The following is a 17,778-nucleotide window of genomic DNA, read 5'->3' as shown; positions in this document are numbered from 1 at the left end:
CTGGTCACCAGTGGTGTGCATGCCCAAGACCTGGAAAGAACGAAATCACGTACAGGTACGTGATTTCGCTCAGGAGAGCCATTGCCCCACAGTTTTCATGTACTTCTTCCATCTGAAAAACCTGCTTGATCCTGCCAGTCTTCTTTATTCCTTGTTCTAAACCAGGGGTCTCCACACTATGGACCTCCAGTTGTTCAGGAACTACAATTCCCATCATGCCTAGTCATGTCTGTGAATGTCAGAGTTTTACAATGTCTGACATGTAGTTCTGCAACAGCTGGAGGACTGTAGTTTGGAGATCCCCGGGGGAGAATTCAGTAAAGCTGTTGTGTCACTTTTTCGGCATTAATCCTTTCTGTTTAAATATTGCGCCAAATGCATGAAGCATTTGCAACACTTTTGGTTCTGACAGCAACTCGTGCACCAATATCAGATAGTTCTAAAACATAAAATTTTCCTGTTGGGTCGCATTGAATGTGCCACTTTTACATTGTGTCGCATTGAATGCGCCAAACATAAAAGTGGAGCTAAGACCATCTTTCTTTGTGTACAGAGAGAAAAACTGCCTCATGTTCATTTTAAAGGTGGTGCAGCGTAAGCCAAACTCAAGTACAAGTTCTAGACATGTGAGCGGGGCTTAGGCGCCTTAGTGGGGACACTAAAACTACACTCGCTAATTGCCTAGGTCCTAGGCAGGAGTTTTCTTCCATGCAAAAACCCAGCAATACCTGTCACCTCACTCCCAGTGACATATCCACAGTTACCAATGGATACAGGAAATGAACCTCACTCTGAAACTACGTGCTCGGTGCTTGCTTTCTCACTTAAGGACTCTCTACATCTCTCCCATGACCCCCAGGCTTGGTCCTTAGGTACTCAGTGCCACATGTCCTGTCCCAAAATGCAGGGACAAGCACAATGCCCCTTTAATACCAGAGTAACCATCACCCTACACCAGTCACCTGTTCCCTGGCTGCGTAATCTATGATACATAAAAAGTAGGGCTGTGCAAATTAACTTTTAATTAATCGATTAATCTTAAATTTTTTTGATCGATCATAATCTTTTTGATCGATTAAAATTCTTTTGATTGGTACTCACCTCTCCGCCGGCTTCTGGGCCTTCAGGGAGTTCCGTCGGAGATCCAGTAACGTACCGCACACCGGCGGGGCTTGCCGTGTCTATCTGAAGGGCTCCTTTGCTGTGCCTTCATATCTGCATGCCGGCGGGACCTTACTATCTGCCACACGCAAGGGCTGTTACACTTCCCTCTATCAACCTGGGATTTTACAGCCATCCACTGGGAGTTGTGATAGTTCCCTTCACGGGACATCTACATGCCGATGGACTGATGTTAACCTCACCTCATCTGGATTCAGCAGTGGTATCGTTGTACACATTTTTATACCAGTATCATACTTGGCTACATGTTTTTATGACTGCTTTTGGTACTGTTTGGTATTACTCGCACCATTTTTACAATTTGTGTAGCTACATCGATTTTATCTCCAAGGAGATCAGCTAAAAGTAGTTGGATCTGTATGTGCGTTATAATTAATCGAAATTAGTCGATTAAAAAAAAACGATTAATCGAACAGAAAAATTTTGATCAGTAACAGCCCTAATATAAAGTTGTTTCTAGCAACCGCAATATAGCCTACACTAGGCAGCAAACTACATGCTGAACTAAAGTGTACTGTATCTACTCTTACCTACAGTCCCCTTGTTAAAAGCCCTGCTCTTTGAATACGACATGCAATACACTTAAGAAGAAACTCGAGACCAGGCATTAAACAGTTAATGGTAACTTTACTGAAGAAAGTCAACATACAGGAACAGTTCTTATCAGCAGCTTCTCACATGAATTCCTTTACAAGGTACTTTAGTGCCCATAGAATAATCATACCTGAATAACAGGAGAGAGTCCTTAGTGTCCATTAAAGGCATGATTGGTCCATGATTGGTAAATAATCCACTTGAGGTAGCACAGAGTCCAAATAGTCCATGTTTGGCAAAGATCATTAAAGGCAGTAAGTCCAAGATTGGTAGTTAAGATTTGTCAGGGTTCCAGTCTCTCAGGGAGCCCTGAGTGGCCCCCCAGCTGGGGGCGCCGTGTGGCAGCATAACAGCCTACATCTTGTCAGTATTTACAGCAGTTCCGTTTTGGGGCACTGAATGGACCCTTTTTATGTGGATCTGAGGAAAATTGGTAGGAAAATCTAGCCGATCAATTCCTCAGATCCACCAGACATCTATATTGTAACGGTTTCACAGGAAAGACAGCGGACTTGACCCAGATATCTGCAGAACATGAGTTAGCTCATTAACTCTTCTGTAGGCACTTGACTGAATTTGACGCATTCTTCATCACTTTTAGAATGCATGAGAGACACTTGCGCAAAAAATCTACCTGCGCCAGACTTTAGGAATTTCTGTAACCCTGCCCCCAATATCAGGAAGAAGAGATGCGTGGTCACATGACAGATCCTTTTAAAGTGGTAGTAAACCCCCCCCCCCCCCAAAAAAAATTAAATCGGGCCCCCTACAGCTCCTCTGCGCTTCCATCTTCACCCGGTCTTCCTTTTGAGTTTTTGGGCTCCAGCCAGGGGGGGAAGATGCCGTCCCTTCAGAGCACATGCGCCGGAGATGTCACTGGCTGCATTTACATTTGAATATCTCCTACACAGTGCAAGTTTAGAAGATATTCACTGTACCTACAGGTAAGCCTTATTATAGGCTTACCTATAGGTACAAGTTAAAAAGTGGACTTTACTTCCACTTTAACCTTGTAAATAAGGTAAGAAAGGTTATTTCTGAAACTAAACAAAAGCAGTTATGGTGCCTGCATATTTATAATTGTATTAGACACTGTCCATAACATTGTATGTTCACATCTACTTTAGGTGCGTCAATTAGAGAAAATCCAAGTTCCACTTTACTTTATATATTTTTTCTCATTTGAAGATACAAGCACATTATGATTATATTTCATTAAATGTATCTGTAATTCTCAACAGTACAGCTCACAGTTACATGAGTCACTGCTGATAAATGGGCAGTGTTAGCAACTGCCACATCTGGAGGTTCCAAACAAATATAATTGTTTCTGTTACTGTGATGATTCCACATGCTCCTGGCATAGTAGTTCAGTGGATTCAATTTTAACTTACTGTTTTATGGTCTCATCCAAGTTTTGGTAACTAAATGGTGACCCCCAAAAAGTGTACCCTTATTTTTAGATACTGCCTTGCGTTTTCGCAATATTTTAAATTTTACTTTGGCCTCACTAACAGCTGATATTTCCCAGTTTCCATGTGATGAGACTGATTGCTTTAAATCTGAAAAAAACAACAACTCCCATCATCATCGGCTTATTAATACTACCCCATCGACACCCATCATTATCAACACTTGTTACCATGACATAACCAATTCACACATGGAGCCACGGCTCAGCTCCACCCCTCATCTCCTGAATGGCTCACTGCCAGCATTCGGTAGTTGTCTGCCTGTCCCAAGTTGGAGCTACCATGCACTTGCCTTATAAAGGTGATCCACTCTTATTCAGCACAAAGTTGCATCGTCCAAAGTATGGCCAAAGGCTGCTAGGACAGATAATATAGATATAAACAAAAAAGTCAGTGCTACTACCCATACATCACATGGAAAGCAAAGCTCCCGGGTGCTCGATCCACAGTCGCTGGCTGAGTAGACCGCACTCCGGTCGTTGCTTTCAAAAATTTGTGTTGTTTATTAACAAGCCATAGTGGACAAATGCAAAAAGAAATGGTTAAGATAATGTAGATAACCAAAACAACAACAACTTCTACTTGTGGTTAAATATATTTGGTAACCCATTCAGCTACCAATCCTAAACGTGCAATATTAAAGTAAATTAATAATAAAAATGCCTAATGTTCTCTCTGCTTTTGAAGTGTAGGACTGTGGCTAGAAGAACTTGTGTGTTCTGAAGTGGGTTCTGTCTTTATGTATATATATATATATATATATATATATATATATATATATATATATATATATGATCATTTGGTTTAACCATGCTTAATTTCCCAGTGTTTATAGACACTTGTCAGAGAGAATAGTATTGTTTTGTCTTGAACTTCCAATGGGAAGTGTGCATTCCAATGGGAAATTTAAAGAGCTAACAAAAGTCCTGCATGGATTAACTCCAACATAAAAGTGCATATAAAAGCAAAGGAGAAGGCCTTCAAAAAATACAAAGCTGAGGGGTCATCGTCAGCATTCCAACTTTACAAAGAATGCAATAAGAAATGTAAGGGTGCAATCAGGGAGGCTAAGATAGAACACGAAAAAGCACATAGCAGAGGAGAGTAAAAAAAAAACCAATAAATTCTTTAAATATATAAATAGTAAGAGAGGGAGGTCAGAACATATTGGCCCGATAAAGGATGATGAAGGGAATCTAGTTACAAAAGATGGAGAGATGGCAAAGGATTTCAATTTATTCTCCTCCTCAGTCTTCACAAGGGAAACATAGTGATATAGTATCCAAGACTGCAATGTTAATCATCATAATACTTTACAGATGCAACCTCATGGATAACAGAGGACAGAATTAGAAATAGACTTGAAAAACTTAACATTAATAAGCCGCCGGGACCAGATGGCTTGCACCCAAGGGTCCTCAAGGAACTCAGTCAAGTGAAAGCCAGACCATTGTTCCTAATTTTTATGGACAGTCTGCCAACTGGAACAGTACCAGCTGATTGGAGAAAAGCCAATGTAGCACCAATATTTAAAAAGGGGCCGAGATACATCCCTGGGAACTACAGGCCAGTTAGCCTAAGATCAACAGTCTGCAAGCTACTGGAGGGGATGATAAGGGACTATATACCAGATTTTAGTAAGGAAATGGTATCATTAGCAGTAATCAGTATGGATTCATGTAGAAGCATTTATGCCAGACAAATCTATTAAACTTCTATGAGGAAATGAGCTGCCATCAAGATAAAGGATTTGGATTTTGCAAAGGCATTCGATACAGTTCCCCATAAACGTTCACTGTACAAACTAAGGTCTGTCAGCATGGACCAAAGGATGAGTACATGGATTGAAAACTGGCTAAGGGGGAGAGTCCAGAGGGTGGTAATACATGGTGAGTACTTGGAATAGTCTGGTGTGGAAAGTGGTGTCCCCCAGAGTTCTGTTCTGGTAACAATCCTATTTAATTTATTTATAAACTATCTGGAGGATGGGATAAACAGCTAAATTTTAGTATTTGCAGATGATACAAAGCTAAGTGGGGCAATAACTTAAATGCAGGATGTGGAAACCTTGCAAGAAGATCTAAACAAATTAATGGGGTGGGCAACTACATGGCAAATTAAGTTTAATGTTAAAAAATTTAAAATAATGCATTTGGGTGCCAAAAATATGAATGCAATTTACTGTACAAGGGGGAGAACCTCTGGGGGAATCTAGGATAGAAACGGACATGGGGGTCCCAGTAGATGGCAGGCTCAGCAATGGCATGCAATGCCAGGCTGCTGCAAGCAAAGCCAACAGAATTTTGGCATGCATTAAAAAGGGGAATAACTCCAGAGATAAAACAATAATTCTCCCACTCTACAAGACTCTGGTATGCCGTCCAATTCTGGGCACCAGTCCTCAGTAGGAGTGTGCTGGAACTAGAGTGGGTCCAGAGAAGAGCAACAAAGCTAATAAAGGGACTGGTGATTGGTCTGGGCTAGCTGACCCGCCATCCCAGAGCATCAAACCGAGTGCACTGCAGAGGGACTACTTGTAAAGTTAAAGCTGTAGTAGGGAGCAAGAGTTGCATAAGCCAATGCTTCCTCTGTAATGCTGGATCCTTTCCCATGTGGAGTGATATCAACTGCACTCCACCTCTTATCCCGGCTAGCGGTCTCCAGAGTGGTGCCAACAGCAGGAAAGAAGAGATCTTCAGGTTAGTGTGAGGCGCAATACACGGGGCATAATAGTATAAGGCTGCTTTCACACTGATGCGCTGTGATTTACCCACACCGTGGGTGCAGTGTAACTGCAGCTTTCCTGCGGGTTTGATGCAAAATGAAGGAAAAATGTTCTGGACAGCCGCACTCCAAAAATAAATTGCTTTTATTGTAAAATCAAAAAAACACACAGAAAGCATGCCACAGCAGACGGGGTAAAAAAAGTGACGCGTTTCACACCAAACTTTAGTGCTTATTCATAGGTTAGTAAGCTATGAATAAGCACTAAAGTTTGGCGTGAAACGCGTCAGCTTTTTACCCCGTCTGCTGTGGCATGCTTTTTGTGTGTTTTTTTGATTTTACAATAAAAGCAATTTATTTTTGGAGTGTGGCTGTCCAGAACGTTTTTCCTTTATTTTGCATCATTCCATGCATTGCCAGCACCCTTGGCTTTGGATCAGGTGAGGAGACATTCTGATTAGTATCTTAGAGCGGTGATTCCTCTTTTTCTTTCCTGCAGATTTGCTGCACTTAGCTATAACAAGTGATCTTTGACTACTCTAATATTGTTCAGGTAGATCTCCACCTCTTGGAGGTTGCCTACTCCTGGCCTAGACAGACTATAAGCTGCAATCAGTAGATATACAAATACAAATCCAAAAAAACTATATAATCACTCAACACCATTATTTGGTAGTTGTTATTATGACTCATTTACTTCTCCAGTCTGTTATCCAAACAGGACATGACGTAAGACAGTTTCACCTATAGCAGGGGTGCCCAACCTGTTGAAGAGCAAGGGCCACTTAAAGCGGGAGTTCACCCATAAATGTTTTTTTACCCTTAGATGGATGCTCATTTAGTCTAGGGGAATCGGCTAGTTGTTTTAAAATCCGAGCAGTACTTACCGTTGTAGAGGGCGATCTTCTCCGCCGCTTCCGGGTATGGGTCTTCGGGGCTGGGCGTTCCTTCTTGATTGACAGTCTTCCGACAGGCTTCCGAAAGGCTTCCGACGGTCGCATTCATCGCGTCACGAGTAGCCGAAAGAAGCCGAACGTCGGTGCGGCTCTATACTGCGCCTGCGCACCAACGTTCGGCTACTTTCGGAAAATCGTGACGTGATGGATGCGACCGTCGGAAGCCTTTCGGGAGCCTGTCGGAAGACTGTCAATCAAGAAGGAACGCCCAGTCCCGCAGCCCATACCCGGAAGCGGCGGAGAAGATCGCTCTCTAAAAAGGTAAGTACAGCTTCGATTTTAAAACAACTAGCCGATTCCCCTAGACTAAATGAGCATCCATCTAAGGGTAAAAATAGCAATTTACCGGTGAACCTCCACTTTAAGCAACTTGGTAACTGGTCCCGGGCCACAATGAGCGGAGCGGGTGGATGGCATCCCACTTGGCTCTATAGAGCCCACTCTACTCTCAGCACACCAAACTTGCAGGTAATAGAAGTCTTTGGCTCAGTACAGGTAACCCGCAGGTGCACTTCTCTGCACTAGTGGATCAGTTTGAAAGCAGCCCAGTAACCACTGCAGAACAGATATGCCCAGGGCTGGACTGGGACAAAAATTTGGCCCTGGACTTCATCCAGACCGGCCCACTTTAATCCAATAAAATGCTGCCGCCAGCAAAGGGGGTGAGAGGGGGTGGGTGAGAGAGGGGGGTAAGTGTAAGAAAAAGAGAGTGAGTGTAAAAGAGAGGGGTGAGTGTAGGACCCCTTTTTACACTGAGGCGTTTTTTAGGCGCTTTTGGGCACATGTAAAGCGACTGAAAAACGCTTCCGCTGCAGTCCCAGTGTGAAAGCCTGAGTGCTTTCACACTGGAGCGCTGCCAGGGCGTTAAAAAAGTCCTCCAAGCAGCATCTCTGTTTTAAAAAACGGCCCACTGAGCCATCGGCCTACCGGGAAACTCCCTATAGTCCCTATGGCCAGTCCATCCCTGGATATGCCCATATATAGTGATTTTAGTAATAAACTTACCTTTAATAACAGTATTTTATTCTATTTTATTCCATCCCAGAGCAGGAGGGCGCGGGCCACATCAGAGGGCTCTGCTGGGCACATGTGGCCCCGGGGCCACTGGTTGGGCACCCCTGACCTATAGCAAGGGTCTCAAACTGGCAGCCCTCCAGCTGTTGTGAAACTACAAGTCCCATCATACCTCTGTCTGTGGGAGTCATGCTTGAAACTGTCAGCCTTGCAATGCCTCATGGGACTTGTAGTTTTGCAACAGCTTGAGGGCCACCCGTTTGAGACCCCTGAATAGTATTACTCCTTGTTTTTAAAGAGGCAACACAAAAATGGTGCAATGATTTCAGGAATTTGTTTTATAGACAGCATAATTAATTTCATTCGCTATCAATGAGCTGTCCAAGGCTTGGCAGCTCCACTGTTTGTTTCAATTTCGTATTTCCATGCGGATACTAAACAACCAAGCTGTAGATCAGGAGACCACGCCTATACCGTGCCCAGGTTATCCTGCAGGACAAAGTTCTCATGTCATATATTTTTTCCATTGCTAATGGTTGAGTTCTCCTCCCAAGTTCAAGCTAGAGGATTGGTCTCTATGTTACACAACGGTGCAAGACTTAAATGTGCAATTTCATTTCCTCCATTGAAAGCCAGCAAGTAATTCAGGTATGTTTCTAATGTGTTAGTTTATTCTTTCTGTTATTCTCCCTTTCTTTATTGCTGTTTTTTAGTCAGGATTCTTTTTATTGAGAAATGGCATAGTCGAAAAGACCTGAGCTGCATACACAGGGCTCACTTTTCTGTAAAGAAAGAGCCACCACTTTAATAAATTAGGTTGTTTTCTACTCTTTGGTGTCCTGCAATATACTAAAACTGCTACTGTTTATACAAATGAATGCATCTTTAACAAGGCAAAATGTTACATACAGGGTGCAGCAGCCTCTTTTTTACTGATTTTGCTACAGTAAAGTGAAAATATGAGTTGCTATAGTTTGTATACTTGTACATTATCATTGATCTTTGATTTCTCTAAATAAAATAATCCTGACTGTCAAAATAGACCAAAGGTCGATTCCATTCAAAAGGAAAAATATAACATGCTATTTATATCTGTATATATACTGTATTGTATTGTAGATGTACAATTGTCAAGCATACTGGTGTTTATAAACTTCGCAAATCATTCAAGGTAATTTCTTAAATTCGTGTCTCTGGAATTTGCCAGGGCTGGTGAGATGGTATGCTTGCCTAAAGAATTACTGGGCTGGTGTCAATCAACTCTAGTTTTGTTACTCTGTAAAAATAGCCAATGCACAGCTAACACTCATGCCGCGTACACACGATCGGACATTCCAAAATCAAAACCGTGGATTTTTTTACGACGGAATGTTGGCTCAAACTTGTCTTGCATACACACAGTCACACAAATGTTGTCGGAAATTCCAAACGTCAAGAACGCGGTCACGTACAACACTACGACCAGCCGAGAAAAATTAAGTTCAATGAATCCAAGCATGCGTCAAATTGATTCTGAACATGCGTAGGATTTTTGTGCATCGGAATTTGTTGTCGGAGAAATTGAGAACCAGCTCTCAAACATTTGTTGTCGGAAATTCGGTAATAACAGAGGCATATACAGTATATATGGTGAGTTTTCTATCCACTGGAAAAGGAATTTCACTGAGAGCACTGGTGTATCGGTGGAAGATTGGGAGCATTGTTTTGGAAATGTATGTAGTGTGGACACTGAATATATTTTGAATTCACTTTTGGACACTTGTGAACACTTTTATTTAACACAGCGCTGCTGGTGAACACAATGGGGGTTATTTATGAAAGGCAAATCCACTTTGCACTGCAAGTGCACTTGGAAGTGTAGTTGCTGTAGATCTGAGGGGGACATGCAAGGAAAATAAAAAACTGAATTTTGGCTTGCACATGATTGGATGATAAAATCAGCAGAGCTTCCCCTCATTTCAAATCTTCCACTCAGATCTACAGCGATCTACAGCGACTTCACTTCCAAGTGCACTTGCAGTGCACTTGTAGTGTAAAGTGGATTTGCCTTTCTTAAATAACCCCCAATGTGTTTGGTGCAATTATAGATCACATGTAGGTTTAAACACTTTGGGGCAGATTCACGTAGATCTGCGGCGGCGTAACGTATCGCATTTACGTTACGCCGCCGCAAGTTTTACGGGCAAGTGCTTGATTCACAAAGCACTTGCCTGTAAAGTTGCGGCGGCGTAACGTAAATCCTCCGGCGCAAGCCCGCCTAATTCAAATGATCCGGGTAGGGGGCGTGGATCATTTAAATTAGGCGCTTTCCCGCGCCGAATGTACTGCGCATGCGCCGTCCCTAAATTTTTCCGACGTGCATTGCGCTAAATTACGTTGCAAGGACGTCATTGGTTTCACCGTGAACGTAAATGGCGTCCAGCCCCATTCACGGACGAGTTACGCAAACGACGGCCATACTTAACATTGGATACGCCACCTAGGGGGCAGCTTTATCTTTACGCTGCGTATCTCTTACGGAAACGGCGTAAATTTACTGCGACGGGCAAGCGTACGTTTGTGAATCGGCGTAACGACTCATTTGCATATTCTACGCCGACCGCAATGGAAGCGCCACCTAGCGGCCAGTGTAAATATTGCACCCTAAGATACGACGGCGCAGGCCGTCGTATCTTAGGCATGTTTAAGTGTATCTCAGTTTGAGAATACACTTAAACATACGACGGGCTTAGATTCGGAGTCACGTCAGCGTATCTGCCGGCATAACTCTTTTAGAATCTGGCCCTTTGTTGTTTCATAACTTTTGGCAAATGTCTACGTAGTCCTATAGGTGACTGGTAAGGCCTTCCATGGAAGCAACAATCGGTCTACCTAGTGGATAAAAATACGGAATAGCAAAGAACTCTGGGAAGTTTTTCATTTAGTCGAGTATTCCGTCCCTCATAGCTTCCAATACGGTTTTTAAGTTCCTGTTTGAAGGCAGGCAATGGATCTTGTTTAAGTGGTAGATATGTAGCACTGTATGAAAGTAAATGACTTGCCTCGTTAAAACAGTCTTTCCTCTTCTGGATCACAACACTGCCCCCCTTGTCAGCCTGCTTGATGATAATTTTGAAGTCCATTTTGGAGCTTATGTAGGTCTTGGAGCTCATGTGGGGCAAGGTTGTTCCATAGGTTGTTTTGACCCCACAATACCTGCAGATAATTGTAAACTATAGTGTAAAAAGTCTCCACATAGGTGCCTTTAGCATTATAAGGATTGAATCTGGAAGGGGTCTTGAAGTTAGTGTGTAGCATCTCTATATCATATTTCTCAAAAGGCATTTGACTGGCTTCTGTATAACCCTCGGGCTGACCCTCTGACCACAACTCTTGGAGTATATCCAAACCCATTTGGTATGTGTGATCCCAAGAGATCTCTAGAGAAGTATAATTCTTTGGTAAACAAAGGATAAGCCTGGTGATGTTATTCTTTTCAATGTTGTTTTAATATTTGATCACAAACGTGTTGAGATCCTTAGAGAGATTAGGAGTGGATGAGGGGCAAAGTTTGGCTCTTTTTGCAGTAAAGAGGCCGTACAGGTACGAGAAGAGGGATTATAAATCTTTATAGTGGTTGGGGAGGCATTTGACCCGAATGTCTTTTTTGCCATTTTATTGCTGTGGAAAGGGGGGTCCTTAAAAAATCCCAGTGGGTGTGACATATTTGAGATAAACCCATTCAGATCATTGCTCACCTGAGCAGTATCACTGTTCTTGACATATGGACGATCTACTGTTCTAACAGAATCAGGCCTAGATGGTCTATGTCTATGGTGGTTAGAGGATCTTGCGTTGATCTGTTGATGGGTAATCTTTGGACTGTTCATTTTAGCCCCTGAAAAAGACACCAAAGTAGGATCATGAAGTCTTCATTTTCTTGCAAATGTTTATACGTATTGGTTTCAAGTTCATTGTATTTTTCATGTTGCTTGTACTGTTCAAGCTATAATTTGGGTATCATTTCCTGCCTCTGTTCTTTAATGACATTAAGCCATTCCAGTGTGCACTTGGTGGAAACCAACAACCACTGAAGGCTCAGGTAATCATCAAGAAACTTGCATTTCTGGCCCCCAGTGGCCCTGAGACCCCTGGGAGAGACTTTCATGTCTTGCTATTTTTTGGAAAATTGTATGTCCCACCACTGCATGGATTCATTTTGTACCTTGTAGTTTAACCACTTAACGACCCGCCCATAGACAAAAGATGTCTACAGGGCGGTTGGTCTATGGACGTCCTCCCAGAGGTCCCGGCGCATCACGGATCGCGGTAAATAGGTGCTAATGGCGGCCGTTTACCATGTGATCGATCCGTCCAATGATGGAGCGATCACTTGTAAACAAACCGGCATCATTTGATGACTTTGTGCAGGGATATCTGAATGATACCTGCAGCTACAGGCATCATTCAGATATCAGCTTTTTCAGCCGTCGATTCTCTACACCAGGGGTCTCAAACTGGTGGCCCTCCAGCTGTTGTGGAACTGCAAGTCCCAACATGCCTCTGCCTGACTCTGGGAGGCACGCTTGTAACTGTCAGCCTTGCAATGCCTCATAGGAATTGTAGTTTCGCAACAGCTGGAGGGCCACCAGTTTGAGACCTCTGCTCTACACCATAAGAATGATCATAGCAGCTCTTCCACCTCTTGATCATTCTTACGGAAGGCGAAAGGGGACATCCCCTCCTCCCGTCGTCCTCTGGTGCTTCTACCGACTCACCGCTACGATCGAAGCCAGGATCGTTTTTTATTTTTTATTTCAGGCTTCCCAGCCTAGAGGTGAGATGTGGGGTCTTATTGACCCCCATATCTCACTGTAAAGAGGACCTGTCGTGCCATATTCTTATTACAAGGGATGCTCCAGAACACCTAATGGTGCTCCCTGCATGTTGGGCCTCTTTATGTGGCCACGCTTTGTAAAAGTCTCACACATGTGGTATCGTCATACTCGGGAGGAATAGCAGAATATGTTTTGGGGTGTATTTTGTGGTATGCATATGCTGTGTGTGAGAAATAACCTGCTAATATGACAATTTTGTGAATCATGATTTTGCAAAGAATTGTGGGAAAAAATGACAACTTCAAAAAACTCACCATGCCTCTTTCTAAATACATTGGAATGTCTTCTTTTAAAAATGGGTCATTTGGGGGGTATTTGTACTTTTCTGGCATGTTAGGGTCTGAAGAAATGAGATGGGCCGTCAGTACTTCAGGTGTGATCAATCTTCAGATATTGGCAAAATTACAAATTTTCAAAATTTTATAACAGAAACAAAGAAAAAATATTTTTTTTACAAAATTTTCAGTCTTTTTTATTCTATAGCGCATAAATAGATTGGCTATGATTAAGCACTAAGTATTAGTGTGAAACGCGTCAACTGTGTGTTCAGTTCTGCTGTGGCTTGTAGTTTTTTATCCTGTTTTACCAATAAAGGCAACAAAGATTTTTTGGAGTGCGGCTGTCCAAATACATTCCTTCATTTTACACTCTTGAAGCCACATGAACAGGCCTATTAGCTCTCAAATGGCCAGAATCTGAACCCCAAATCTAAATCTGAGCCCAGGCAGATTTCCTTTTGAACTCTAGTCTAGCAATGTGGCATGCGGATAATAATGTGAGTGCTGCAGATAAAAATTTAATATATTTCAGCTTATTAATAAATAGATGTAATAAAAAAATCTAAGCAATCACTGTGGATAAAAAAAAATAATAAAACCTGTAATAATATAAATAATGATAGTGAAAAATGTAAACAATACAAAACATTGCTTGCTATAGCACATGCACATACCCATAATAATACTGTACCACTGTTATTATTATCAATATTTAGATGTTGTGGCAGCATTTATTTTCTTTTTTGGCCTTTCTTCCTTTATTGTCACCTGGAGATACGGCCAGTAAGTCTGTTCCTTTAACAGACCAAGCTGTCCAGAAAATTAGCAATTAGAGGTTTGACACAAACCATTTACCAGTGGTGGGGTGCTTACAATGGTAGAGGAAAGAGAAAAATAATGCTGAACCCTTGGGGCTATCTCACTGGTGTTACTATCCTGAAGTATTGAGGTTGATATCCAGGCTGGCAGCTTCAATACCCCAGGATCTCCATGGTTTCCTTGGCATCCAGTATAATGCTTGACAAATGTAATTTAAGTGCCACACCACTGTTAAGAGGTCCAAATACAACTTATTCCAATAAAAGTCAGGGGGACAATCCAAAACGTAGCCAATGCATTATGGGAGTTTAAGAGCACCCCCTTCATCCGGGTTTGATAGACAAAATTGTAAGTAGACTAGTAATGAACTGAGTCTTTCGGCTAGGTTCACACTATCTTCGCATGCGGCTCACTGCAGAGGTCTGGTGCATCCCTGTTTACCGTTTCACGTCCGATTTCAGCCCACATTTTAGGCTGAATTCGGCCCTAAAATGGACCAAAAGACAAACAGGGCTCCTGTGCAAATAAAAAAGCAAATGCATCCACCCCCATTTTTATTTTCTTTATTTTTTTTTTCACCTGGTGATCTGGTCAGTTATGCCCCGTACACACGATCGGATTTTCCGATGGCCTAAAATCCGATTGAATTTTTCGTCAGAATTCTGTTCAAGCTGTCTTGCATACACACTGTCAGACCAAATTCCGACCGTCCAAAACGCGGTGACGTAAAACACTACGACGAGAAAAATGAATTTCAATGTGTCGACTTGATTCTAAGCATGCGTGGGTTTTTTCTCCGTCTGAGTTGCACACAGACGATAGGAATTTCCTATCAGTTTTTTCCATCGGAAAAAAATAAAACATGTTCTATTTCTAAACACCAATGAAAAAAAGTCTGATGGGGCCCACATACGATTGGAATTTCCGTGCTGTGCTACTGGCCACATCACCAGGTGGAAACAGAGAAAAAAATAAAATTAATGCAACCACCACATATTTTAATTGGTTGCAATACAGCTACAATATATTAAATATATATATATATATATATATATATATATATATATATATATATATATATATATATATATATTTTTTTTTAATACTATGTTAAACTAATATTTACCATGCATAAGGAGGTGTCTAAAAAAGACATGTGATGAGAGAAATATTTGGGATGAATGAATGAATGACTTGTATAGCGCTACTCATGCGAACTGAATCGCCTCTGGGCGCTTTTTCCAGCCAGTGTCTGCTTGGATGGTGGTCATTTTACCCCGTAGGATCGTGACACACTTGGGACACACAGATATACATATATATACTGGGCCAATTTGGACAAGATACAATTTACCTACCAGCATGTCTTTGGAGCGTGGGAGGAAACCGGATTACCCGGAGGAAACCCACGCAGGCACAGGGAGAACATGCAAACTCCAGGCCTGATGGTGTCGTGGTCGGGATTCGAACCAGCGACCCCTTTGCTGCTAGGCAAAAGTCCTACTCACTACACCGCTGTGCTGCCCTTTGACTTGGAATGCTGTTGACCTCTTCCAAAAAAAGCTGTCTGTTGTGCTTATATTTTGGTTTCGGTCTTTTTGAGTTACTAATCTAGAACAAGATTTCTGACTTTATTATGACAGGTTGTTAATGCTGTATGTGTCCCTATTAGGGATAGGCCGAACGGACCCCTGTTCGGTTTGCACCCTGATGCCCTGTACACCTGATCGGAATCTAATCCGATGAATTTTTCATGACTTTCATCAGCCTTGCCTACACATCATCAGTCAAAAATCCGACCGTGTGCAACGCGGTGAAGTAAAACACTACGACGTGCTGAGAAAAATTAAGTTCAATGCTTCCGAGCATGCGTCGACTTGATTCTGAGCATGCGTGGATTTTTGACCGATGGAGTTCCACACAGACGATCGTTTTTTTTTGTCGTTTTTTTATCCATAGGAAAATTTTAAAACATGTTCTATTTTTTTTCACCGATGAAAACCTTCCATCGGTCCGTTTTCATCAGACAAACCGATCGTGTGTACAGGGCTAAACTTTCGAACACCGCAAAAATTTGCACCCGAATAACAAACCCCATTAAAGTCAATGGGACCCAGACGTCAAATATCAAAAGTGCCCATTTTGAAGGCTTAAATGCAAGTAATTTGGCATACAATGGTTATAGGGGTCCGGGTCCTGCCCTGGGGGACATGTATCAATAAAAAAAGTTTGTGAAAAACACAATTTTTAAAAGAGCAGTGATTTTTTGATTTGAAGTGAAAGCCTAAAAATGAAAAATTCCTTCCAATATAGTGCCTGGGGAGTCCCCTTTGTCTAACTGTAAAGTGGCAGATCTGTACCATGTCTAGAATCTGCTGCAGCAAAAATTGAATTTATAAAGCCAGAACATTTTCCTGCAGGCTGCCTTTATTTTGCTCAGCAATAGTCGGGAGCCAGTGTGTATGATGACGCCACAATGTAGTGCACTGGGAAAAAGATTAAAGATTTTTTGGATACATTCTGGTGTCACTTTGACTTTGGATAGAAGTAACGGGTGCGTTAAAATTGGTCTTTGGGTGTCGTGGCGCCTTCCCACTTTAACCCTATAGAGGTAATCTTGATGAAAGCAAGAATTTGCCTTGCTGTAAAAAATTGCAATGATATGCACTTGTCAAACAGGTGCTGAAAAATTGGTCTTTGGGTGTCGGTGGCGCCTTCCCACCGAAACCTTATAGAAGTACTCTTGATGAAAGCAAGAATTTGCCTTGCTGTAAAAAATTGCAATGATATGCACCTTCAGTTTCCTCCTCTGCTCTATCTGGCACCCAAGTCGCATCACTGACCTCATCATCATCATTTCCATCTTCATCATTACCACTGGAGACAACTTGGCAATACGCTGCGGCTTGGGGAGCATGAATGCCAATTTATCTACCAGTGTTCCTCCCTCTCTCTAGGCTCATGTTCCTGCCATCCTCAACCTCAGAACCAGCATCTGAATCCAGTAATGTCTGGGCATCATCAAGGAGCATGTGGCTGACACTGTGGTCAAATAACACAGCTGACTCCTCAATGGCTGATGTTAGGGCTATGGCAGGAATAGATGTGGACAAGGAGGCAGGTTTATCCACTCTGGCAACTCAAGGGACAGCACACTTGTCTCTGCTTGCGTGACAGAGGACAAGGAAGGTTTAGTAAGTCAGTCCACCACATCCTCTGCATGCTGTGACTGGATAGCACAGGAAAACTCACTAAACAGAGGAAATGATCCCCTGCCTGAGGACTGACCACCACGTCCACCTTTGCCTGTGGACACATTTGTTGCTGGCCCCCCTTACAGTGACCGGGGAACGTCTGCCTCTCCTTGTTGTCCTCTCAGACATTATTGGGAGGGAGGGGGCAGTGCTTATAAGCAAATGTAAAGGAGAAGTTGAAATCTGTATGTAGATGCACTTTAATCAGTGTAAAGAGGTGTTTGGTGCCCTTTAATTTGAGTGATCACACTACACAGACACACTCCATGGATACAATATAATATACTGCAATATAATGCGCCAAACGTACAGTGACGCACAGAACTATATGGCGTAATGCACACAGAAGTAAATGGCGTTAAACTGGCGGTAATGCACAAAACGGTATATCGTTAAACTGGCAGTAACACACACAAAATGATATGGCATTAAACTGGCAGTAAAGCACACAGAAGTAAATGGCGTCAAACTGGCAGTAACGCACAAAACTATATGGCGTTAAACTGGGATTAACCCACGCAAAACTATATGGCGTTAAACTGGGGGTAACGCACGCAAAACTATATGACATTAAACTGGCAGTAACGCACGCAAAACTATATGCCGTT

At 42.4% G+C, this 17,778-nt stretch overlaps 1 protein-coding gene across 2 annotated transcripts in view; it reads left to right on the top strand.

Moving 5' to 3' along the window:
• Positions 1 to 17,778, top strand: part of PLS1 (plastin 1) — a 149,870-nt gene that overhangs the window by 35,571 nt on the left and 96,521 nt on the right. Inside the window, exon 1 of one of the 2 annotated variants that reach the window (XM_040349118.1) lies at positions 8,448 to 8,590. The exons of the other annotated variant lie outside the window; for it this stretch is intronic. The gene's annotated coding sequence lies outside the window, so the exon portion shown is untranslated. Of the gene's footprint in view, positions 1 to 8,447; positions 8,591 to 17,778 lie in introns of those variants that run through there. 2 annotated transcript variants of the gene reach the window in all.

This window comes from Rana temporaria, chromosome 4 (assembly GCF_905171775.1).
Source record: "Rana temporaria chromosome 4, aRanTem1.1, whole genome shotgun sequence".
Classification (NCBI taxonomy): Eukaryota; Metazoa; Chordata; class Amphibia; order Anura; family Ranidae; genus Rana; species Rana temporaria.
Note: the sequence above shows the minus strand (reverse complement) of the source record. Positions and strands in the feature narration are given on the sequence as shown.